The sequence below is a fragment of the Danio rerio genome, chromosome 14 (assembly GCF_049306965.1).
Source record: "Danio rerio strain Tuebingen ecotype United States chromosome 14, GRCz12tu, whole genome shotgun sequence".
In the NCBI taxonomy this organism is placed as follows: domain Eukaryota; kingdom Metazoa; phylum Chordata; class Actinopteri; order Cypriniformes; family Danionidae; genus Danio; species Danio rerio.
Window position 1 is genome coordinate 35015475 of NC_133189.1, and position 27419 is coordinate 35042893.

The 27419-nt window shown below is 36.4% G+C and overlaps 1 long non-coding RNA gene across 1 annotated transcript; it reads right to left on the reverse strand.

The window, feature by feature from the left end:
• Positions 1–1665: 1665 nt before the first annotated feature.
• On the reverse strand, positions 1666–27265 carry LOC141377539 (uncharacterized). The gene is made up of 4 exons (XR_012389803.1): positions 27146–27265; positions 22073–22275; positions 13269–13397; positions 1666–2607 (listed from the first exon to the last, which is right to left on the reverse strand). It is a non-coding gene; the product is annotated as an uncharacterized lncRNA (long non-coding RNA).
• Between the last annotated feature and the right edge of the window lie 154 nt (positions 27266–27419).

The window sequence follows — 27419 nt, forward strand, 5'->3', positions numbered from 1 at the left end:
TCATCAGAACTGTTGATCCACATATTGGCTGAAGTGAGAAAATACGAGTTTGTCAAAACGTGCTCAAGCAATAGACTAACTCATTCTTTCATTTTCCTTTGGCTTAGTCCCTTATTCATCAGGGGTCGCCACAGCGGAATGAACTGCCAACTTATCCAGCAAATGTTTTACACCGCGGATGCCCTTCCAGCTGCAACCCAGTACTGGGAAACATCCAAACATACTTATTTACAAACATACAGTACGGCCAGTTTAGTTTATTCATTTTACTGAAAGCCCAGGCGGACTGGCCATAGGGAGCACCGGGACATTTCCCGGTGGCCTGATGGTCAATCCGGCCAGCCACTGTGAGTCTGCCCTGGATGTGGCCTGGGATGTGGCACTGGATGTGGCCTGCTAACTGTAACTTTGGCCTGGTTGACAATGTCTCCCCAGTCCCCCACTGCTAAAAGCGCATGTCCTTGTACTGTGGGGGAAATCAGAGCACCCAGAGGAAACCCATGCCAGCACGGGGAGAACATGCAAAGTCCTCAAAGAAATGCCAACTGACCAAGCTGGGACTTGAACCAGCAACCTTCTTGCTGTGAGGCGACAGTGCTAACCACTAAGCAACAGTGTTGCCCTGCAATAAACTAATCACAAGATATAACATAAGAAAATTGAAGTGTTTTTCCATCTTGAATGAATGTACACCAATCTGTTATACAATCTATATTACTGTATAAGTCATTTGTCAGTTGAAAATGAAATATGACCTAAAGAAGCATTTACTAAAATAGGAAGTAAAACTATTAATCCCTCCTACAAAACCTTACAATATTAAGCTATACAAAATAATATTTGTGCATATACATTAGATTATTCAGTCCTGAAGCCAAATCTGGAGCTTATCTAACAAAATAACTTATGATAATAACACAAAAACTAGTACACCCACATTTATGTTATAGAAAAATACAAAATACAAATTTAAAAACAGAGGAAAATCAAAAGAAGCGAAAAAAGTAAAAATGTATTTGAAATATTGTAGGTTGTAATTGCTCATCTTGATTGGTTACACTGGAGACACAATTTCATGACAATACTGTTATTACATTCACATCAGCTAGAGGGCGCATTACTTAAAGGGATAGTTCACATTAAATAAATAAATATAATTTACTCAGTATTTATTTACTTGCCCTCACATGGGTCTAGACATTTATAAGTTCCTTTATGTGTTAAGCACAAAAGAAGATATTTTAAAGAATGCTGAAAACCGGGCAGCCAACACTTCAAAAGATTTTTTTTTGCATGTGTGAAGAACAGTTTGGAGCAGGGGTGACCAAACTCGGTCCTGTTGGGCCGGTGTCCTGCAGATTTTAGTTCCAACATGCCTCAACACACCTGCATGGATGTTTCTAAAAAAAAAAAAAGCCTAGTGAGAGCTTGATTAGCTAGCTCAGGTGTGTTTAATTTGGGTTGGAACTAAACTTTGCAGGGCACCGGCCCTCCAGGACCGAGTTTTGGCAACCCTGGTTTGGAACAAGTGAAGGGTGAGTTAGTGACAGAGTTTCAATTTGTGGGTGAACTATCTCTTTAGCAAACAACCAATCAAATTTTTTTAGAGAAAAGTATCATTTAAACCTGTTATAAATGACCTCAAAAACTAAATTAGCAACATGTCAAATGTAAAAACAGAGGCGGTTTTATTGAATGCAGAAACAACATTTTGAAAAAGTCAGTGGTCATGCAAGCATCCCTCATCTTTCCATCTAAATTCTGAAAGTATCAAAGTACACAGGACTCGACTGTCCAATATATTTTGGTAAGTGTAAATTGTACCTGATCTTATTATAGACTTCAAAAATCACAGTGAATTGGAGGCCTCCAGAGAAAAGGAAATCCCCTCACTATAAGAGTCCAATCGCTCTGATCACAAGCAGTGGAGAGAACAGCAAGAGGAATTGTGCATCAAACATGTCACAGTTAGCCAAAAACGGCTTGCGTAATAACACTGGAAGAATCCAGACCAATTTGCTGAGGCATCGCAGACATCCGTATTTATCCTCCTTTTGTCAAGAGCGCATTATTTACACAACAGAAGCTGAAACATATGAACCATAGTCTTGTTTTTTTTTTTTATAAACCAACATCAAAATAAAATTTCGTGTGATTTCCCTTCTGCCAGAGTACAACCCCTCAGGCCTGTACATTTCACTGAAACGACTAACGCTGACAAATTCAAATGGCTTGAGATCAAATGCACACAGGCAGGCTATCAAAAGAGTTCTTTTTACATACGCTTTGTAGTTTTTATCTGTTGAATGTAGCTCATAACACACATTAAAGTCTCTGTAAAAAACCACATGCGCACTTAAGAAGAAAAATAAGATGCGATGATGAAAGATGTATTTACAAAGAGAAAGAAAAAAGCTATATTATTGTGATATCATGGCAAAGATAACACCAGTCAATAGTGGCCTAACATAATGTTGCTGAACAAATTCCAATGCTGCTGAAAACTCAATAAATGAAACCAACAGGATCCACGCTTGTTGGCTTCTTGAGGATGGACTTTTTTTCTTTTTTCGGGCCTTATCAGGGAGCTCGGGTACAGAAGTTAATCTGCGGAGTACAAAGACGGCCTTTATTTTGGTGAAACCTCTATGTTCTCCGATATCAAAGGCAACACAAGCTAGCACAACAAGATGCTGCACAAGGTGATAAGATGTATACCGTCTGACATGCTGAAGAATTTCTGAAGAGGAGCTGGAGAATTAGAAATGTGAGATTGTGATATGGAAAGGTCACTCATTAGATATAGTTCAAGCCTGATCTGCCTTAGGGCATTTCCCAGACTAATATCTGAGTTTGGGGGTTAAGTTTCAAGTGATTGAAATAAAAATAACTCTATACGTGAAAAAAAAAAAAAAGTTACATACTAAAAGCCTTTTTTTTTATTTGATACCTTTTTATTCAGCAAAGATGCAAGGCGTTTCTCAAAATAAGGATTTTTTTAACCTTACATAGACAGATTTTATTAAATTACATTTTAAGCTAATTAATTTCAATTGAAAAAAAATATTAATCAGAAAAATCTGAACAAAATATAGTTTTTTTCGGTTTTTACAAGATGAACAAGGATTTAAAGGAACATTACAGTGATGAATGCCATTAAAATGTTATTTGTCATACTTCTTCTTAAAGGTCCAGTTAAATTTAAAGAAGTTTTTTAGATGTTAGTTTTAAAGATATCTATTACCTAGTGTGTCCAAAACTGTGACAAAATTCGAACTACGCCGGTTTGTAAACATTCAGGATGACCGCGCATCAAGGTTGCAGAAAAAAAAACGGGATCGGTAGCATTTACAGCGAGGGAATGACATCCAATCCGGTACAGAGTTTGCTGTTGTATTAGAGATAAGTTATATTGATTACATATTGTATATATTATTTACATAATGCTTTCATCCTATTATAATCACTTGTCACCCCGTGAAAACACATTTATTCAGCAAAATTAACGTTAAAGTGAGCGGCGTTTGTCTGATGGGTCCATTTGCGATAGCAACCTCCCGATGGATACTGGATAAAACGAAATGGCCAAGCATCCAGTCCCAAATATACAACTATCTTATTGAAACTCCAAGTGATTTTACAAGAGAAAAGTTAAAGGCCATCAAGTCTTTGAATGCCTAATATTTTGTTCTGTGTGGTCATGTACAAGAAAAGTTCCTTGATTACCAGATTCAAAACTTTGTAGAGCTAAAAACCGAGGTTCTGCTAACTAAAGACAAGGAAAGAAAACGGAACTGTACAAGGCCTGGGTAATTATCAACAAGCAAAACAACTGCATTCTGACAGCGAACTGCAGAGTATGTGAACTTATATTTTTACATTTCATTCTAAGCATTCAGTGACAAGTAATGTCAATGATTCAGCATAGCGTGAACTTATCTGATATAAAATGAGAACTACAGAGTCGAGTATTTTTAATTAGGCCATAACACCATTCAGCTCTTCTGATAGATGTTAGCCAAAAACGTCTGCAGTTGGCATCAAAAGCAGTGTAGTGTAGGGTAAAATTTAGGTTTTCTATTTTTGGACTTTCAATTTTGGCATCCTACCACACAACTCCACATATTTGCTATTGCAACCGGTATGCGTGGTTGAACCCTTGTGATGTCATGTTTGATGTAGGTTGGTAATTCTCCTATAAAATCCAAAGCTTGCAGTTTGTCACTTCCACCTAAATCAATAGTCTCAAACTCAATTCCTGGAGCGCCGCAGCTCTGCATAGTTTAGCTCCAACCATATATAGATCACACCTGCTTAACAGTCTACAGTAGTCTTGAATACCTTGACTAGTTGGATCAGCTGTGATTAGGGTTGAAGCAAAACTGTGCACAGTTGGGCCCTCCAGGAATTGAGTTTGAGACCATTGATTTAGGAGGAGGTGACAAACTGCAAGCCCACACCTTTCAAGATGCTTCTCATGCTTTTTAAATGTCCCATGAAAGTTTTTTAGATGTTAGTTTTATTATGTAAGTTTAAGGATATCTATTAGCTAGTGTGTCCAAAACCGTGACAAAATTTGCATTAAGAAAATATAAAACTGATATAAACATCCAAAGCTTATAGTTTGCCACTTTTGCCCAAATGCACTCAAAAAAATCAACTAGGCATGTATTGGATTTACAAAATAAAAATCAAGTTTACGTATGTTAAATGATTAATTCATGTTATTTGAAACTGAATCAAGAAATAATCAAATGAATTTGATCAGAACATGTTGATTCAATGAGACTGAGACGCTTCAAATCGACAACTCTCACTCTGGAGAGTCACTTCGCGCATATCAGTAGGTGGCGGTAGTGCGTTTGGATGTCACCATACGAAAACAACAAGAAAACTGTGTTTTCGGCACAGTTTGGGAATTGGTTTTCCCAAGAGCTTGAATGTTATGCATGTTATGTTGTTGGCTATATGTTTCCTGTACATTTTTTACTTTTACATTTTGAATAGGAGTACCAAAGTAAAGAAAGCTGTTTAAACTCAATTGGTAAAAAAAATGATGTTAACGTCCTACAGGTATTGCTTGGGGATCAGTTTTCTTAAGAGCCAAGGTTATTTTGTTGGCTAAATGTTTCTTATACATTTTATATTACATATTAAAATTTTGGATATTATATAACATTTTGTATCAGAATATTGAAGAAGAAATTTGTTTAAATGGGATTGGTGCCTGCTAAAGGCTATAATAAAAGAAAAAAAAAGAAAAAAAAGAAAAAAGAAAAAAAAAAAAAAAATATATATATATATATATATATATATAACATGTTTTCTGTCCTTTTTGTGTTGAATTACTTAATTTTAAATCTTGCTTCATAGTATTGTCATTTAAAAAATTTTATTTAAACAACAGGGCGAGGCAGTGGCGCAGTGGGAATGTTTCCCAGATGGGTTGTGGCTGGAAGGGCAGTCTTGTGTAAAAACTTGCTGGATAAGTTGGCGGTTCATTCCGCTGTGGTGACCCCGGATTAATAAAAGGACTAAGAAAATGCATAAATGAATTTAAACAACAATATTGAACAAGAAATTTACTAGCTGATTTAACAAGACATAAGTTTGTTAAAGTAAAGCTTTAGTGTTACATTGAGTAAATTAGAATCATTTTAATTAGAATAACACAATACAAACATTTTGAGTCAATTAGTTGCAAAGAAGTTAGACTGACATATTGAAACCATGTTTTATCTACAAATGTGCTTTGTGTTCATACAACATGTTCAAAGCAGTACAGGTTTACTTGATTGGATTAGATGCATAAAGGGTGCCATGATTAAATCATGTTCATTCAACTATTTTTTTTTTTTTTTGAGTGTGGATAAACGATTTTTGTGATGCCACCTCATACTTCAGTTTTCCTTCAAATCTTGACCAATCATTTAATTTCATTTAATTTAGGGTTGGGGTGAGAGGACAGGATATACAGTCTGTACAGTATAAAAATCATTATATAAATGGTAAGTCCCCAGAAAACCCACCATGTGTGTTTGTTGTTGTTTTGTGTAATATTCAGAGAATCTCCAAATGCTATGATCATTATCAATTAAATTTTCATCAATGTTTCAATAAAATAAATGACAAAAGAATTAAGTCACAGAAGACAGTTTGGGGTGGTATACGGTGGCTCATTGCTTAGCATTGTCGCCTGACAGCAAGAGATTCGCTGGTTCGAACCCCGGCTGGATCAGTTGGCGTTTATGTTTGGAGTTTGCAAGTTCTCCCCATGTTGATGTGGATTTCCTCTATGTGCTCCGGTTTCCCCTACAGTCTAAAGACATGCGCTATAGGTGAACTGCATAGACTAAATTGTCCGTAGAGTATGATTGTTTGAATTCAAGAGTGTGTTGGTGTTTCCCAGTGCTGGTTGCAGCTGGAAGGGCATCATCTGCATAAAACATATGTTAGATTAGTTGGCGGTTCATTCCGCTGTGGCAACCCCTGATGAATGAAGGGCCAAAGCCGAAGAAAAATGAATGAATGAATGAATGAATGAAATTAGTTTGGTATCCTTAAATAATTTTAGGATGTAATTAATTTAATCACTAACAATTTAAAATGTAACTAGCAAATCTGGTGGTTCATTCTGCTGTGGAGACCCCTGATTTATAAAGGGACTAAGCCGAGAAAAAAAAAGAATGAATGAACTTTAATCAAATCATATTTTGTATTTTAATATCAATTTAGATGTCTTTCAATGTTCCCATCACCACAGTAGTGTATGTACTACTGAATAGCTCCAATAATAATGTTTCTATATTTCAGTTTTTAAAACACAAGTCATGAAATCTAGTTCTTGTTTTGTTTTTTAGAAAAATTGTGTTTATTTAGATTAGTTGTTTTCCTCCCTTTGAACTGGATTGCTTCTATTGGGGGTTAAAATGTTATTTCTGTGAGGTGCTTGGAAAAACTTCCTGTCGTCTAAATTGTAGTTTGGCTCCTGAGACCAATCTGACCCCAGCCGTAATTATCTGCAGTAGAAATTGTTAGGCATACAAGAATAGATTTAGTTCCCACCAACATCTCAGGTAATAGATAAGTGTTAAAACGACATCCTCTTCCACCAAATAGACATTTCAATCAAAAGTCATTACACTGGTTAAGTTTCAGTTAATCTTTTAATACCCTTCCTAGATAGATTGAGATACTACGATTGATTAAAAACAAGTGAGCGGTTAAAGAATGCTTGCGCCAGCGTTTCCTTAGACAGCAGGGCTCACAATAACCCACTGCTTGAAAATGTTAATTATCCCACAGTAATGTATGCACACCCCCCTCTGCCCTCTGCCCCATCATTCCCTGTGCAAAAAAAGTGTGAATGACGTTTAAAGAAATAAACTGGTAAATTAATAATTAGAGCGTTTTTTTAATTACAATTTTCCAATGTTTTTATAATATGTTCAGTTATTTATTTTAGATAAAATCTAGTAAAAAGAATATATATATATATATACACACACACAGTTGAAGTCAGAATTATTAACCCCCCCCCCCCCCTTGAATTTCTGTTTAATGGAGGGAAATTTGTTTTAGCACATTTCTAAGCATAATAGTTTTAAAAACTTATTTCTAATAACAGATTTATTTTATTTTTGACATGATGACAGTAAATAATATTTTACTTGATATTGTTCAAGACACTTCTATACAGCTTAAAGTGACATTTAAAGGCTTAACTAGATTATTAAGGTGAACTAGCTAGGTTTGGGTAATTAGGCAAGTTATTGTATAACGATGGTTTGTTCTGTAGATTATCAAAAAAAAAAAAAAAATTTGCTTAAAGGGGCTAATAATTTTGTCCCAAAAATGGTGTTTAAAAAATTAATAACTAAAATAAAAAAAAATAAAAAAAATAAAAAGGGGGCTAATAATTCTGACTTCAACTGTATGTATGTATGTATATATATATATATATATATATATATATATATATATATATATATATATATATATATATATATATATATATATATATATATATTTTTTTTTTTTTTTTTTTTTTTTTTTTTTTCCTTTTTTTTTCCTAACTTTGGATTATTACAAGACTTTTAACTTTTATGATTTTTATATTGCAATCATGTCAATGAATGTACCCAACATGTTGGGTGTAAATTACAGGGGGGTTAAAAAAAAAACCTAATTAATGCCTGATCCCCCCTGACTGACATCAAAACAAGATGTGAGTAGGTTCAGGACTTAAACACTTAAAACTGAACTGTAGCTTGAATAATAACAATAATTAGTTAGGTAATAATAAAATAGTAAATGAATATAAATGTAAATTTGACCCACCCCATAATGGTTCACACCACTGTTAGCACATCTAAATACTCATATACACTGTATTTTTCAAAAGACCCCTTTTTCTTGAAAAAAAAAAAAAGTTTTTGTATACATAAATTCTAACAGTAATGTAAAATAGATCACCCCTCCCTCTAAGTGTATATTTTAGTAAACGCACGCTTCAGACACATATGCTTTAATATAGCCCTTCATGTTATACTAGATGATAATCATTACTCACTTTCCCTCAAAACATCAAAAAATATGTTTGCTTATTAAAAATTGCATTAAATATATGAATCTGGTTCAATGAGAGCAAGTAGCGCGGTCCAGCGAAAGCAACAAAGCACATTTTGGGCGGTGTGAGCATTAAAGATAGTTGAAATCAGGTAAACTTTATGGTAATGAGCTATGAGGCAGTTCATCGGCAAACCTATTCAGATCTACAAGTCCACCACTTGAGAGAGGGCTTCAGAAAACGCAGTCAAATAAACTTCCGACTAAATTAGTTCCCAAGCAAAACAAAGCACAGAGGTTGATTATTGCTATGTGGGTTTCCCAGTTTGTAATGTAAGAAGCGCATAAGTCAATGTGAAGACCAAGGCTATAAAATGTCTTCTTATGTTGAAATTAAACTAGCACATAAACATGAACACAAAAGCCTCACTACACAAACAGCTGTTAATTGGTTGATTCCATTCGAAAACATGTAAACATATTGGATAGTCAGAGAGCCAAAGGCAGGGCAGCCAGAGCAGGGATGCTGATGAAGTGGGATGCATGGTGATACATTACTACAATACTACACTGCAATAGGTTATATGCAAATCAAGTGCTTCTTTCCATACAGATAAACTTACGGTGAACGTTTAATGTGACTTTTTTTTACATATTATAAACTGTAAAAAATGGCCGTGATTTCAACGGTAAAAAAACTGTAAAAATACTACAGTACAAATCTGTAAACTGGTTAACGGTATGTTTCCTTAATATATACGGCGAATAACCGTAAATTTACTTTCCCATTATTCCCTGCTTGGCACATCACTTTTTATGCATTTTTTTGACATTAATATGGATATTTTTAGTTGTTTCCCCATCAGTTATGTACATTAGAGATTTATGTTACATCTAATGTTGATAAACAATGTTTATTTCATGACTTTAATTTTATGCGTGTTACCACACTGGTGTTTAGTAGCTGTGTGAATGACACTGAGCACCTTCTATATGCCGATACACTTTTCTGCTTGTGGGAAAAGTTGATTGTGATGAGCATTGGCTCATTATGTAACTTCCTCATCACCACCTGCATGTGAGTGTGCTAACGTGTCTAACTGTTTAACAAAAGATGTGTAGATGTTGATCATTCAAAATACAGACATTTTATCTCTAGAAATTCATAAAATATGGTAGTTTACCGTAAAAATGAGAAATGACTTTTACGGTTTGTACCGTGTTTTTAACTGTAAAGTACTGGCAACCACAGCTGCCGTTTTTTTACCGTAAATTTTACGGATTTATTTTTTACAGTGTATGGTTCTTTTTACGGCATCGGTGTTAAAATATAATCAGTTAAACAGACTTTAGCATTCACTTAGTTTCTCAAGTTTAAAACGAGATGAAAAGCTGTTCACTAGCACACGCCCTTCAGGACTAGCAGGCTTGCGCAGAAGTGAATGTTCATATTTTAAAGACATGGCGGGGGAAAATGTAATTTAGTGCAGAGATTTTGTACAATCTGAGACCCACTTTATATCGGATATCACTCGGACATCACTGATTTTTAAAGAAAACAGACATTAAACGTGCCAATTTTGTAATGGGATACAATTCATCAGAAGCTCTTAACCCAGGTAACTGACAAATTAAAACTCCTTCCGCATATACCCTATAATATTTTTTGCCTGACAAAGAGTTATTCTATATTTATATAAAATATGGACCAACTCAAAAGAGGATTAAACATTTTATCAAAGCAATTAACCCAACCAATAAAATGGCCCATATTTTTCTCAAACTTAGCTTAGAGTGTGAATTTAATGTTAAAGTGGCTTGCCATAATCTTGGTCTCTGAATCTGGATGTCAGCTCTGCAGGTTTATTCTGAGCTTGTTGCAGATGTGTAAAAATCAGCAGATCAAAGTGGCCCAGTGTGCACATTAAGGCTTTTCTGAGGTTTTGAAGAGTTGAAGCGCTGCTTAGTCTGACATTCCCCCTGTCACCATCAAACAAAAGCAGGTCTCTCCCTTGAGAAAGGGGTGTGAGCTCCAGCTATGGTGACCAATCACAACAGTCAACACAATCCACTGCCTTCAGGCCAGAAAACGGCAAGGTTTATGTTGTCACTTTCAAGACATCATATGTTTTTCTTCTCAGTGTTGCTGCTTACATTCTTGAGTGATTGTCAAACAAAAGAAAGGAGTGTGATTTTTTTTTTTGTAGATGATCATGGGAAGACATTCCTTACCAGCATTCGTCATGTATGTGCAGTTCAGTGTATGAAGCGCTTACAAGAATAACAAGCAAAGAATTAAATACGCAGTGATCTCTTACTGAGAAATCCCACTCTGTCAACAAGAAACAGTTACGCCATGTTCAAGAGCAGATATAGTGCTCCACGCTGTGCACCTGAGAGCTGAATAATGTCTAAATTACAACTGGAACAAAAGCTTCTTTTATGCAGAGAGCACCGGCCAGAGATGACAGCTGTAACTCTGGCCTCAGTGCATACAGGTAACATTCTAGCTAAGAGGAAATAGCCTTTTTAAGCTTGACATTGACATGCAGAACTGATAACATAGGGTTAGTGTGTGTGTTGTGGGATGTATGGGGAAACATAAGATGGCATTAATGCTGTGCTATGCAGCATAGATAAGAAGAAGAGGAGCAAACTTCTTATTCTGTGAAAGTATACACTTCAGTTGCTTGCTTTAGGCCATTAAAGGGAACTCAAAGACAGACATATTCAATGTTTACAGTGAATGAATCCATTGTGCATCATTAAAAATAGTTTTTCTTCTTATTTGGTTTTGTTTTATTTTACAAAACATTAAATAAATAATAATTAAAAAAAATGTTGTGGGTGCATGGATAGAACGGAAGAAAATATTCTGCTAATGAGGTAAGAAAAAAAAGCTTAATTCAAAAGGGAATTCTTAATTAATTTTTTTCTTTCCCCCAAGTGCACTTTTCTTGTTCAAAGCATAAACCCAATTTGAATTTTTATAAAACAATATATGTCCACAATGTTTTGATGTTAGTACTGAAAAACATGTCAAAAACACTGAGCAGGAAACTTTTGCATGCTCTGTGGTGTTCCTACTATACACACACCGGCCACTTTATTAGGTACACCTGTCCAACTGCTTGTTAACGCAAATTTTAATCAGCCAATCACATGTCAGCAACTTGATGCATTTAGGCACGTAGACATGGTCAAGACGATCTACTGCAGTTCAAACTGAGCATCAGAATGGGGAAGAAAAGTGATTTAAGTGACTTTGAACGTGGCGTGGTTGTTGGTGCAAGACGGGCTGGTCTGAGTATTTCAGAAACTGCTGATCTACTGGGATTTTCAACCATTTCTAGGGTTTACAGAGAATGGTAAAAAAAAATTAAAAATATCCAGTGAGTGGCATATCTGTGGGCGCAAATGTCTTGTTGATGCCAGAGGTTACAACTGAGGTATGCAGAAGAGCATCACTGAAATGCACAACACATCTAACCTTGAGGTGAATGGGCTACAGCAGCAGAAGACCACACCGGGTGCCACTCCTGTCAGATAACAACAGGAAACTGAGACCACAAGTCACACAGGCTCACCAAAATTGGACAATAGAAGTTTGGAAAAATGTTGCCTGGTCTAATGACTCTCGATTTCTTCTGCAAAATTTGGATGGTAGGGTAGCGCTTCAGGCTGGTGGTGGTGTAATCATGTGGGGGATATTTTCTTGACACATTTTGGGCCAAATAGTGCCAATTGAGCATCGTGTCAACGCCACAGCTTACCAGAGTATTGTTGCTGACCTTGTCCATCCCTTTATGACCACACTGTACACATCTTCTGATGGCTATTTCCAGCAGAATAACGTACCTTTTCATCAAAATGTTAATCATCTCAGACTGGTTTCTTGAACATGACAAGGAGCTCACAGTACTCAAATGGCCTTCACAGTCACCAGATCTCAATCCAATAGAGCATCTTTGGGATGTGGTGGAACGCGAGATTCGCATCATGGATGTGCAGCCGATAAATCTGCAGCAACTGTGTGATGCTATCATGTAAATATGGACCAAAATCTCTGAGGAATATTTCCAGTACCTTGTTGAATCTATGCCACAAAGGATTACGGCAGTTCTGAGGGCAAAAGAGAGTCCAACCCAGTACTAGTAAGGTATACCTAATAAAGTGGCCGGTGAGTGTATATTTGACATAATTTTTTAGACTTTTTTAAAATAAGCAATATTTATATAACCCTAAAACAGGTGAAAACAAGGCTTTCTGCTCACCAAAGCATAATTTATCTAATAAAACAATCAATATTGTGAAATAGTTTAATAATTTTAAAATAGCTGTTTCCTTAATTATTTTAAAATGCAATTTATTCCTGTGATGGACAAAAAGCTGTCATTATTAATGATTAGAAATCATTAGAATGAACTGCTTAAGAAATATATGATTTCATGGTTCCAAAGTGATGCATAGTTCATAGGATGTGTTTTAGACTGATTTAAGTTAAACTGTGGCTTAACAAAAAATTGTATAGATACTTGTAGATACCTTAAAGAATTATATGATGAACAGAAAGTTCTAAAAAACAGAAAACTTTAAAATGTCACAACTTCACTTTGTACCAATGTAATGCATCCTCAATAATAAAAACAGTAGCGCGCATAAATATAAAAAATGGCATGGGTTGGAATAGAGGCACTCACCCAAAACAAAGTTCAAAGAGATAGAAGCTCCGCTGCTCTGTCACCAGCAAGTGCCTGACTGTCAACCAATCCTGCATCTCTGCCAAGCCCAAACCCTTTCAGCTGCCCCCTGCTGCCATCATCCTGGCGCTGTGGGGAAAAGAACAACACACACACACACAAAAAAAAACTGATGACAAGCTCCTTTCATGACTCTTATCATTGCATTCTATCTCAAATCTAGATGAGCCAGACAAAGCACCAGCAGTCCCTCTACCGCAAATCGCAGCCTAATCACTCTCAGCATAAGGAGTTGGGCTCATATCTCTCTACCTTTATTCCTGTATTTGAGGATCTCTGCGCCTGGTGGTCCACACATCTTGCCTGAATGCCCCATGATGATGCTTGTCTTTATCCCTAAGACATATCAAGCTGTTTTAACCAAATAAAAAGGAACAAAGTCATGCCGCGGATGATCTGAGACACACACGTTTACTTGCACGCTACTGTTACATCGCTGATGGATACATTGTGGTGTTGTTTTCCAGATAACACAATGAAGGCCTATGTTTCATCAGCACACACAATGTTTGTAATAATGCGGGTCTGAATATAATTTTTGGAAAATGCCATAGTTTTTTCTTTCATGACACATGAATGATGCCAAGATTAAAGTTTCTGCACCGGTGGTGTCAAAACAGCCATTATTTCAGCTGACATACCAGCACATGGAGAGCTTTTCTTTGGTGAAACAACTCAACCTCAAAGATCAAAGCAGACAGGACCGCAAGAACTGTTTTAAAAAGCGAGTGAAGAAGCTCCATTCATGCTTTTAAGACTTGGCCGCACCTTCCTGGTAAGTTTATTCCGTCTGGACCACCTGGAGGATGATTTTTTTTATTTATTATTATTGTTAAAGAGCTTTATGTGGATCACATGCACACGGACAGGTCTGTGTGTGTAAAGCCTTCTCCGGAGCACAATCGTCCTGCATTGACCATTGATCTCTGCGGGCTGTTAGAAGATGTGTATCGTAAACACAGAGGGCAACATGAAGGTGACAGGGGTTGAAGAAGGATCACAAAAGCCCGCCCATGTGTTTAAAAGCCCCTCTTAGAAGGTGCTTTCCTGACAGTTTTCATGTGGATCTGCCTGGAGGTGATGTTTCAAGTTCATATGAGAAAAAAGCTCTTCAAATGGAGAGTAAGGACGGGGGAACTTCACTTTGCATTCTGTAGCTGTCATGACAATGTCTGAAATATGGACTTGCATATTATTTAGTTCACTAATAATATTTTTTATTTTTAAATTCATTTTTTTATTGGAATGATCACCCTGCGTCTGACTGATATTACAACACTGGCAACATTTTAAAGATGAGAAGAATAAACATATATATGATCATTATTATTGGACTTTTTCCTATTTTTATATAGTTACTATAAAATAAAACTAGAAAAGTAAAGTTCGCTACTAAACTTTATTGTGGCTTGATAAACCGTAGTCTGAAAGTTTGAAGTAGCTTCAAAGTTTAAATAATTGAAGTAGTTTTTCAGAAGGTTGAAGCAGTTGGCATAGATAAATAAGTACATACAGTTGAAGTCAGAATTATTAGCCCCCTAAATTATTAGCCTCCGTGTTTATTTTTTAACCCAATTTCTGTTTAACGGAGAGAAGATTTTTTTTTTCAACATATTTCAACACATGATGAGTTTTAATAACTCATTTCTAATAACTGATTTATTTTATCTTTGCCATGATGACAGTAAATAATATTTTAAAATATGTTTTTCAAGACACTTCTATACAGCTTAAAGGGACATTAAAAGGCGCAACTAGTTTAATTAGGTTAACTAGGCAGGTTAGGGTAATTAGGCAAGTTATTGTATAACGATGGTTTGTTCTGTAGACTATCTAAGAAAAAATTTGCCTAAAGCTGCTAATAATTTTGTCCCTAAAATGGTGTTTAAAAAAATTAAAAACTGCTTTTATTCCAGCTGAAATAAAACAAGTAAGACTTTCTCCAGAAGAAAAAATATTATCAGACATACTGTGAATTTTTTTTACTCTGTTAAACATCATTTGGAAAATATTTTAAAAAGAAAAAAAATTCAAAGGGGGGCTAAAAATTTTGACTTCAACTGTATATGTTAGCATGTTATTAGTATGGATCATAAGGGTTCTTGCTTGTTGGTTGATAGGTTGTTCTGAGCACTTGCTAAGGTGTTGCTAGGTGGTTGCTAGGGTGTTCTGAATGGTTGCCAATGTCTTGCTAGAGTGTTCTGTGTGGTTGATAAGGTGTTGCCTTGTGGTTGCTAGTGTGCTCTGATTGGTGGCTAGGGTGTTTTGACTGGTTGTTAAGGCATTGTTTGGCAGTTGCTAAGGTGTTTGGAGTGGTTGCTAGGCGGTTGCTAAGGTATTTCGAGGTTGTTGTTAGGGTGTTCCAGGTAGTTGTTAAGCTGTTGCTAGGTGGTTGCTGGGGTATTCTGAGGGGTTGCTAGGTGGTTGCTAAGGCGTTGCTATGCAGTTGCTATGGTGTTCTGAGTAGTTGCTAAGACAGCTAGGGTGTTGTGGATGTTGTGGTTGTAAGATGTTGCTAGGTGGTTGCTAGGGTGCTCTGTGTGGTTGCTTAGGCGTTGCTAGGCAGTTGCTAAGGTGTTTTAGTTGGTTGCTAGGCGGTTGCTAAGGTGTTGCTTGGTGGTTACTAGGTTGTTCTAGGTGGTTGCTAAGGCATTGCTAGGTGGTTGCTATGGATTTCTAGATTGTTGCTTAGGTGCTGCTAGGTTGTGGCTAGGGTATTCTGAGTGGTTGCTAAGGCATTGCTAGGCAGTTGCTAAAATGTGCTGAGTGATTGCTAGGCGGTTGCTAAAATGTTGCTAGGATGTTCTAAGTGGTTACTAAGGCATTGCTAGGTGGTTGCTAGGGTGTTTCAGTTGGTTGCTAAGGTGTTGCTAGGCAGTTGCTAATCTGTTTTCAGTGGTTGCTAGGTGGTTGCTATGGTGTTCTGTGTGGTTGCTAAGGTTGCTAATGTGTTTTGAGTGGTTGCTAGGTGATTACTAAGGTGGTGTTAGGCAGTTGCGAACATAAACTAGCATGGTTCTTGTATGAATTAGCATGTTGCTAGCAAGTTTGTAGTATAAACCAGCATGTTGTAAGCATGAGTTTAGTATGAATTAGCATGCTTCTAGTATGATTAGTGTGTTTGTTAGTATGTTTCTAGTATGAATTGGTATTTTGTATATATTAAAATCAAAAATTTAATTAAACTGCATTCAATTTCTAAAGTAAGGTTGCTAGTAATGTCTTTAATCTACTTAATGCTTTTATCATTCATTTTCCTTTGGTTTAGTTTCTGTTTCAGGGGTCGCAACAGCGGAATGAACCGCCAACTATTCCTGCATATGTTTTAGACACCAAATTTTTAGACACCAAAATGATAGCAAATATCTTCGTTGGATTATACAAAACAACATTTTGTTTGTTTATCCTAATATCAAACTATAATTTGAATTAACTAATATCCTCTATGCCTCCACAGCCACGTCCCATTTAGCAGCTGAATCCCAGAACAAACATGTAAAGCTGTAATGTGGTAGTGATGATCTGTGTGCATTTAAAATACAATAAAAGGCATTTGTTTTGGCTCTAAGCCAGCCTGTACTTTCCAAATCTAACTAAAGCAATATCCAGATTGGATCACCTAATGCCGCTTTGGGAAACCCCTCATCCAGGCCAAGGGTTGTTTTCTGAAAATACACACTGACTGCGAAGAAGCCAGGTGTTAACCAAACATTTTTAAATACCGGTTTCTGCTGCACATTTCCTGTGGATGAGATAACTGGGTTTGTGTCCAAAATAATGGTAAGGGGATTACATTTTTAAATAGCCAGATAAAGCGATTTGAGAATTCAGTGTTAAAGAGACACCAGTGGCCACCGAATTACAGCTAGCAATGCCATAGCAACCATTTAGAATGCCCTAGCAATGACCTAGCAACATCTTAGCAATCACTCAGAATCATTTTCAAGTAATCAGATTTTTTCCTTTATCTGAATAAGACAATAATATGATTAAGTGTTCACATGAGTGGCTTTTTGAATGTTGCTTTCATGATCCAGTTTTACTTTTAGTTAAAGCACATAATTCTATTAACGTCATTGCATCGCCACATTATCCACGCTTCTTCTGGAGTTTCAGGTGTTTAATTTTTAATTTGTCTACTTTAACTGCAGTTTGGCACTTTCATTCAGGAATGTTTCATGCATGCCCCCCTGTGACAAACGAGATATTGGATGCGAGTATAAACTCCTGGAGGAGTGTTGTTTTAATGGAATTTGATACCGCACGCCGCATGGGGAAAAAACTCATTGATTAAGTTGTTCACATGTCTGTCTTGCACTTCAATAATGCGACTAAAATTGGCATACTCCACATGTCTTAAGGCTGATTTATACTTCTGTGCAAGCGCATGCATATGCTCCGGCGCAGCCTTCTCGTAGCCGCAGGACCCTTGCTGTGGCTGTCGCTGATGCGCACTCTGTGATTGGTCGTAGCGCTGAAGAGTGTGGGAGGGACCGAGAGCCACGCAAACCCGTGGAGGAAGTGTTTACAAGTGTGGAGTTCCGTGAAGGAGCACCAGATGGAACGTTTTGTTTTGTGTTTCTGTTTACCTTAGGAGTTCCCACCTCCAAATGAGCAAGTTTTAACTACTTGTACATTAAGGTAGTGTTCAGAAAAAACAAAACAGCAGTGAAGAAACTCGACACAGAGGAACATAAACACCTACTGCCAGCTAGTGTTTTGAAATTGTTATTGCAGAGAAACAGCGGATTGAGGTCATTAAAAATTGCTGTTTACATGGTAGATTCTTAATCAGAGTATTGTCTTAATCATATTAAAATTAGATTAATGTTGTCCATGTTGACATACTCAGTCTGTGCCCCAATATTGTTTAAACTATTATGTTACTATCTTTTGTGTTTTTTCATCTTTTTTAACACACTGTTTTGAACTATGCTGTATTGCTGTTGAGATCAGGGTTGTCACAAACATGAGGCCCTCAATAAAATTTCATTATATATTTGGAAAAAAAAAGTGTTTTTTGAGAAAAAATGGTAATTTTATAAGGTCTAGATGACATTACATTTTGAGCCATAGGATTGTGTTACAAAGTGACATTACAATGCGCTAGGTGATGATGAGAACAACCACAGCAATTAAAGCCCATGATTTTTATGATGAAATCTCCAATTGATTTGACCTCCCGTTGATTTTCATCCCTGATCTCTCTTGTTATTTTTAGCCAAAATAGAAATCACACACTATATTTAACCGCCGCCAGCTTTTTCCTCTGCTGACCTCTGAACTGTTAAGTTGTTCCTGCTTTTTAAAAAGGGTGTTAGTGCTGGTAGAAGACTGCAGCCTCCTTTTTGAGCTGAAGTGCATCCTGACGGATTACAAGAACTTCGGTGCAGGATTGGTTACCCAGCATGGCTTTAGGCAACCCAGGTCATGGCCCACCCACTGCAGGGGTGCCGGGTCAAAAAAGAACTCTCAGCCTCCTCAGTGAGCACACAACCTCAGGGCATGATAAACGCCACGTCTACCGCAACCCCTGATGAGGCCAAATGCTTTAACAATGCAGCTTGAAGTGATAAACATGGTAAGTGCACTCAAAAGTGGACACAATTGCGCATTGTTGGTTTCAAAAGAGCTATTTATACAGTACGGAGGACTAATTGTGCTGAGCATTGTGAGAGAGTTTATTTTTTGCGCATTCAGAGACGAATTGCACAACAATCGGCTCTCCAAATTAATAGAGCATTTGTATGGCTCCCCAATGAAAGACGTTATTCAGCAGGAGAAAAATGTCAAAATAGTGTCTCAGCAGCACAATTGCTAGTCTCCAAAGCTATTGTTAACACGTTTTTGTTTTGACTATCTGGGAATAGAGGAGTGTATCACATCTATTTACTCTCTGTTACAGAGCTGGGCGGTGCGCGCCACTACAGTGGCTTATAAAAACAGTTTTTGCCCACAGAACAGCTATTAAGGACTTGGGATCAGTGATAAGGACAATATTCAGCAAGACTTCCTGGCTGGCGTATGATAATGAACAATGGCTAAATAGGCCTCTGTTGCATGGATTCGGTGATGAAGTTTAGGTTCTGCCATGACCTTAGAGCTCCTTAAGGCTACGCAAGGCTTATTGCTCAAATCGATTTTTTTCTCTGATCTGATTTTTTTTTAGCATAGCTGTTTACATTGTTGTTGTAAATGTGGCCAATATCAGATTTGCGGTGTGAACAGATCCTGTTCCTAAACTGACCCTCATGTGCAAAAGTACAATTACGGACAGCACAAAATGTCTAATTATGCACACAATGTGTAAACTGTAGTAAGAACGTTGTTAGATTATGCATAATATGATTATTTCCCTTTTCAAAGACAACCATGGTGTATTTTTTGAACTATAAAGGGTTGTTCTGAAACTACTAATGAGTATTTCGCCATTTGAAACCTAAAATAAGTCTCTTGTGATTGAAAACATTGATAATTTGTGATTTGGCAAACAAAAGTGGTATGACAAATTATGGGGCCCCTTCCATAGATGTATAGGTTAATAATGTTTCTGTAATTTTTCTTTTTTTTTGTGCATATATATTTTTTTCGTTTTTACATGTCATTCTATTTTGTCTCTTATTCCATTTGTCTGGCTGAGATTTTTTTAATTGTTTTTTTTTTTTTTTTGATGGTGCTGTATAATTGCTTTATTGTTTGCTAGTGTTTTGGTGCATGTTCTAGTTAGTATCAGGTAATAACACAGAGATAATTTTGTTAACATATACATATAAGCTTGAGCACCTGCCCCTTTTTTCTCTTGAAGAAAAAGTTCCCCTTAAAATGAAAGTGCCCCCTCGTTTGCCCATGGATCCCCTATCCGCAACACTGCCCGACGCTCTTCAGCTTCACGATCAACCCATGCCCCAATCGTTAACCACAATGATTAACAAGCACCAGTTTTGCCTTCAAATGTTTTTTTCAAAATTAACAACCAACTTTCAGTGGTAAAGTAATTGCCCTGTGTGCTTTAGACCATTTTGAGAGATGTAAACAAAAAAATGGTCCCAGCATACTTCCTGTTTTACATTTTTCATTTCTTTAGCTTCCGATAATCCAAAGAGAGCCACATATTGATCAATAATGTGATAGCTGTTTTAAGATTAAGTTCTAATTTAATTGCCTGTTGTTACAGTGATGAAATAGTTTGATAACAAGCAGGAAACATTTATAGACCAATGACATGACCACATTGAAATGGTCTATTCTACTATGGCGCTGAGGAGTAGATGACATCTGCAGCACAGAATGATGACGCATGTCGCACAAAGACTATGTAAAAGTCACATAAAATTCGACATAACCGTTCACACAGTGGTCGCATTGCAAAACATCAGATCTGTGTCTGGTTTAAAACTACATATGCAAGTGGCACAAATCAGAAGTGAAAAGATTAGATTCCATGCGGTTTGGGCTGATCAAACTGTCATTACCTGAGTCACATGAGGGGAAAAAAGTCAAATTCGGGCCACATTTGCCCGCAGTGTGAACGTAGCCAAAGGCTGCATTTACACTGCAGAACTTGATGATCAATTTCAATTTTGTGACTGTATAAATAACTATATTTGTAGTTAAAAAAAAAACTATATATATATATATATATATATATATATATATATATATATATATATATATATATATATATATATATATATATATATGCCAAAACATTTATATAGCATTTTTTTTTACAAAACTTGTTCACCACAGGCCCGGACCTACTGGGCAGTAAGAACACCTCTGTGATACAGTTTCTGTTGATGACATCGCTTAAATAGAGGCAGGTCCGAGCCTATAAACCTCCAAGTTCCTTTGACTCTGCCCCCTTATCAAATCAGGGCCACAAAGTGAAATGCGCATAATTAAATTAAATATTTTAGTTTTTTTGCATTGCTTGATTTTTATTTGCAGTTTTTTTTTTTTTTTGCAAATTTCTCAAAACTTAATCTTTCCTTTGAGTTTTTTATTTCTGTTAGTAAAATTAATTTTTATTTCTTGAAAATTAATTTTCACTTTGCTATTTTTGGAGATTTGCATTTATTTATTTATTGCTCAATACTTTATTTTTTGTTTACAACACTTTATTTCATTTTGCAAGTATATATGGGAGGAGAGAGAGAGAGAGAGCACAACGTTTGCCACATACGTAAACATTATAGGCTAAACCAAAACTGTTGCATACACCTAGATTAAAAGAAGATGGCCACTGACAGACCTTAAAAGTGCCAATTATGTATCTGCATACAGTTCACCGGAAGCACTTGGCCCAGGTTACTGAAAACTTAAAAATCCTTCCGCATACTTCTGCATATATCCTTTTTATCAGATTTTTTAAAGCATAAATACTGTCACTCGATGAATAGCGGACTATGTAGAGGACACTGGTGATCGAATCACAGCAAAAATTAGTGTCTCCATTCAGTTACAAATGAGAATTTTAGTTTTTAGCTCAATAAGTTCACTATAATTTGTAAAAGAGCATATTATTTAATATAAAGCAATGTTTTCTAGTTGTTTTTAAATATTATAAAATAAATTAGGAAATCCCCCATGACAACTATATTTACCTTCAGCCCACTAGCTTCAATCAAGTTTGGTTTTTGGCCCTTCATAACAAAAAGTTTGGGCACCTCTGAATTAAACAGTAAGATGCTGAAAACAAACAATATCTGGTGTGATCACTGCAAGTCTCCACACACTGATACCTTTGCACGGGCCGTCTGGAAGCTTGTCCAGCTGTCCCGTCACTCTTTCAGCAATGCTGCCTCTCATGGCCTGAGATGAAACGCTCCCGGCGGAGCCTCCAGGAGAAGTGGCTCACCCGCATTTTAGGACTTATGTCAAAAATGTTTCAGCCCAGGTAATTTGCTACAGTCAGCGTTCCTTTCTCCGTTCACTTCAAAAGCTCCTGTGATGGGAAAAGAGACAAATGAAAGAGGGGAAAATGGCGTTTAGTTGTGAGTAGCGAAAGATTGAATTCTTGAGGACAGGGATGTACTTGGGAAGAGGCGTCTTCCTTCTGGAACACCAAGCCAAATCCTTATGATCACAATCAGTTCCAACAAAACTTTTAGATTAAGAGGTTTACCTAATTAGGTTACAAGTTACCTCATTATATACAATTGTTGAGCTGTTTTTTTATCATTTCAATTTAATTCATCTTCATTTCTATAGTGCTTTTACAATGTAGATTGTGTCAAAGCAGCTTAACTTAGATGAAGTTCTAGTCAACTATAAATGCTTCAGTCCAGTTTTTTTGAAGTTAGGTTAGTTCATTTATTCATTCATTCACTTTCCTCCATCTTAGCCCCTTATTTATTAAAAGTTGCCACAGCGGAATGAACCACCAACTATTCCAGCATATGTTTTACGTAGCAGATGCCTTTCCACCTGCAACCGAGAACTAGAAAACATGCAAACTCCACACAGAAATGCCAACTGGCTCAGCCAGGACTCGAACCAGTAACCTTCATGCTGTGAGGCGACAGTGATAATCACTGTAAAAACTACCAATTTAGTCCAGTTCAGTGTAATGTAAATGTCACTGCTGATAATGTGCAAAACGGTCATAAATGAGGTTAGTGTCGTGATCTCTTTCCTTTCGAGTGCACATGCGCATTAGCTTGGGCAACCTAAAAATATGCTGAGTTTGTTTGATACACACAATTAGAAATGAAACTTATGAGACAGTTGTTGTTTTGTTATATTGGTGAATCCAAATATGTAATGTAATCTTAAGTTTGGCAAACATTTTTAGAGAATTTGATGTTTCCTATTTAGTCACAATGTGCGAGCATACTGCCCGAGAGACATTTCAGAGATGGCCACCGAGTGAAATGATGACTTGCCTTAAAGGGAAGTAGGTTGTAATGATGAATTAATAATAATTTATAACAAAATGTTCTTTTTTTTTTTTTTTTTTTTTGATGAGCAAACCCTTTAAGAGACTTGAAAGTGCACATATCATACCCCTTTTCACAATATGTAAAATAAGCCTCTAATATCTTTAGTCTATGAATGTGAAGATTCAGCTCAAAATACCCCATAAACAAACTTTTATAACTCTTTAAAACTGACCCTTTTATGCTTTGATCCAAATTGTGCCATTTTGGTGACTGTCACTTGAAATTCAAATTAAATTGTGCTCCCGGTCCTATTTTGAAAAGAACATGGAGCTAAAAATTACTATGCATTAGCATAGCAGCAGATTCAAGATGGGTGCTTCTCACCCAGGGCTGTCTATGCTAATGAGGTAAAGATCTTCGCCAATGGGCTGTTTTTTCCACTTCAATGACATTTTTAATGGTAGAATGTCAAAGTGTTTCTGCAGACTGTTTTTGTGTTTAACAGTGTTAGAATTGGATTATAAAAAATAGAATAAATTCAGTTTTACTATTAGAAGCTGATTATATTCACAAAATGTTGCCACACAACTGTTTAAACCTGTTTAAAGTTTTTGCACAATAGGTCCCCTTTAAACTTGGGTGTTGGTGCCAGACAAGTTGGTCTATGCATTTCAGAAACGTTTGATCTCCTGGAATTATTGAGAAATTAAATTAACTCATCAACAATGGATGACAATGGAGAACTGTTGCCTCACAGCAAGAAGGTCAGTGGTTCGAGTCCTGGCTGGACCAGGTGGCATGTTCTCCCCATGTCCGTGTGGGTTTCATCCAGGTGCTCCAGATTCCGGGTGCTCTGGTAAAATAAAATTGCCCATAATGTATGAGTGTGTGTGTGTGTGTGTGTGTGAGATTGTATGGGTGTTTCCCAGTACTGGGTTGCGGCAGGAAGGGCATTTACTGTGTAAAAACAAATACCAGAATAGTTAGCAGTACATTCCAATAGGGTGACCCCTGATAAATAGGGGACTAAGCCGAAGAAAAATGACATCAAAAACACAACTTTCATACCATAATAGTGTCAAAATGCATAATCAAAAGAGTGGAAAAAGAGAAATGTATAAAAACACAAATGAATATCATGTCCCATAGTCCCTTTTTAATAACATGTTTGAACATAATTCCCCAAAGCTCTGACATAATCAACAAATGTTTTGGGGTTTTTGTCCAGCATCTGTGGAATGAGGAACTGAAATATACCCCTATTAACCAGATCTGTCAACATTACAAGGAAGCTGGAATCATTAATGAAGACTCATTGACCTTACAGCTAAACATTAAGACTAATGCATGCAGACTCTGTAGTGCAGCACAGTAAAATGACGTAAGGTTTAGAAATGAAATACTCTGGATTCTGCTTTAAATGGATACCGCTAACACAAAGCCCCACACAAAGACATTTTCACACAAAAGTGGGATCTGCTTTCAATGAAACCACAACATTTGTGTTGATGTGCGTGCCGGGCTTTGAAGGACGGGACGTGTACAAGTGTGTGCACGTGTGATGGAAGTGTTTGACAGCAGCCCTGCCTCAACAAATTGCTTTTTCCGAGATGTGCCAACACAAATGTATTTAACTCCGAGTCCAATAAACCGTGGCAGGAGCAGTGACATCTCTCAGGATCTCGCTGGATCCTTGTCAATGTTTTCTTTAAGTTTCTCCCTCCCCGTTTTGTACCGGATCAGGAATGCAGGAGTTGCATTCACTGTTAACAAAACTAAGACTTCACAGGTAACAGGATCAGCTCTAATCAGCGTGACCCGAGAAAGCTTGTATAGGGATTTCAGGCTTTTGTCCTGCATTTTCATAGATGATTTCATCCTCACCACGTTCAATTATGATTATTACTAGGGTGGAATTCCTGCGTCGTCTTTAATTTGCACTTCTTTATTGCCGCTCGTCGCAGTGATCAAAACCTGGAGAAAGACAAAATCGTGCCTACATCTTTCTTTTACTTCACAATGAACAATGGACATCTCATAGAGTAATGGCACTGGTACAGAGAGAAGCTTCTGAATGTGAAGATGACAGAAGGAGGAGAGATTGAAAGAAGAAGAAGAAGAAAAAATAACCATTATCCAAAGACATGTTCTATCCTGTCAGAAAGTCTGTTTTCTCCAGCCAAGTCCCTTGGTGCCTTGTGCAGAAAATATTCAGGCTTTCTAATAGAGATGTGAACAGCAGATAGCAAGAGGTTACGGATTTATCCTAAAAGGAGTGAGAGAAAAATTCTGACATTTATGAGAGAGAGGAGAAGTCATGTAACAACACCAGGCTCTCTGTCTACAAGCCAGAGCTCAATTATGGGCTGGGTGTGTTATTAGTGCTGTCTTATGTTATGTTGCCCTCTACTGACTGTTGGGTTAAAACAACGCATTTCTCTAGTTGATCACCTTATATTTTTGTTAATATCTTAGATCAAAATGGCTTCAGGAAATTCAACGTCAACACAATTAGGATGTTTGCGTTTAGTCATTTCGTAAAACAATGTATGGCATAATTTATTGCAAGCAAATGCTGTGTATGGAGCCAGATCAGTCTCAAAAATACAACATTAAAACAAGAAAGATTCAGCACAATTCACATCAACAAAATCCAATTTGTCAATTTGTAAACACACAATTTGTGAACTCAAGTAAAAATCCTAAATAATAAAAATAAATATTTTTGCCAAATGAATAGAATTTGCATTTTTTAAAATTGTGTTTTGAATTTACAAAATAGATTTGCATACTTTGAAGGGTGTTTTGAATTTACAAATTGGATTAATGCATTTATAAACCGTGTTTTGAACTTAAAAACTGGATTTTTAAAATGTTTATTGTGTTGTGGGTGTACGAATTTTATTTTGTAAATGTTTCTGACTTCACAGCTGTGGGTCCAAGAAAATATAAGCAAAAAAAAGAACAATTGTAAAAATGAATTTAATTATCAAAATATAATATAATTAATTAAATAAAAATCTGATTAAAGTAACCAAATATTTTATTATGATGAATAAATTAGCATTAGCAGGAAATACAAATGAATAAAAATAGCAAATAAAATAATTAATATGATTAAATGATTATGAAAATTGGATTCAAATAATTCAATAAAATTATTAAATACAGGTTTCACTGAAAACACAAATTTTAAAAATTAAAATGAATACAGCACCATAATGAGTATGAAAATGGTACAAATAAACAAAAATATTTATTTCATTAATTTTCCTTCGATTTAGTCCCTTTATTTATTAGGGGTCACCACAGCAGAATGAACCACTAACTTATCCAGCATATGTTTTACACAGCGGATGCTCTTCCTGCTGCAACCCAGTACTGGGAACCATCCAAACACGCACAATATCTAGCAAATAATATATTAGACCTATTCATATATATTTTTTTACAGTATAAATTCGATTTTCATAAAAGAAAATATTAAGATGCCTTTTTCATGTAAGAATGTAGATGTCTCTTATGATCCTTGTCAGTCATATTTGAAGGTCCAAAATATCTAAAAAAAAAAAAAAATGAAATAGAAACAAAAAAATAACTAGTAGCAGCATCAACATTAAGTGTATCCATTAAAAGTATCAAGAAAAGCTCAGAAACAGTTCAAACAGTTTAATAAATTCTGCAAGGTTGCAAGAAAATATTACTTAAGCTTTTGTGCCTTAGTCACTGACCCCACAAGATGGCAGCAGACTACTTAAAGTCGGAGAAAGTGTTTGCAAAGAAGAGTTTTTATTTTCGGTTTTTTAAGATATTACTTATGATTTACTTTTTATAGAGCTTTGTCCATTCTAATTTATGGAGCGCCTAAAAGGTCGACTGATCCAAGGTAAACTACGAGACTGTGATGTTGAGACCCCTTATGTGGCGTATTACCTTTATAAATGTGTTGATTTTCCGTGGTGTCTTTTTTGGCCGGGATTGGATCCTGATTTAATGATAAGCACCGTCAGAAGAGAGATAACAAGCTATTGCTGTTCATTCGATTCTCTTTGTAAAATGTGATGGCCATGCTAACGTCACATATGATAGCCTACGGCAAGCTGATAAGTTTTTCAAAATATTAAAAACGCGAAGCTGCCAAGCTCAAGCTAACTGGACCCTGGGCCTGGTAGGCAAGATAGACAACTTCAAAGACCGTTGATGGATT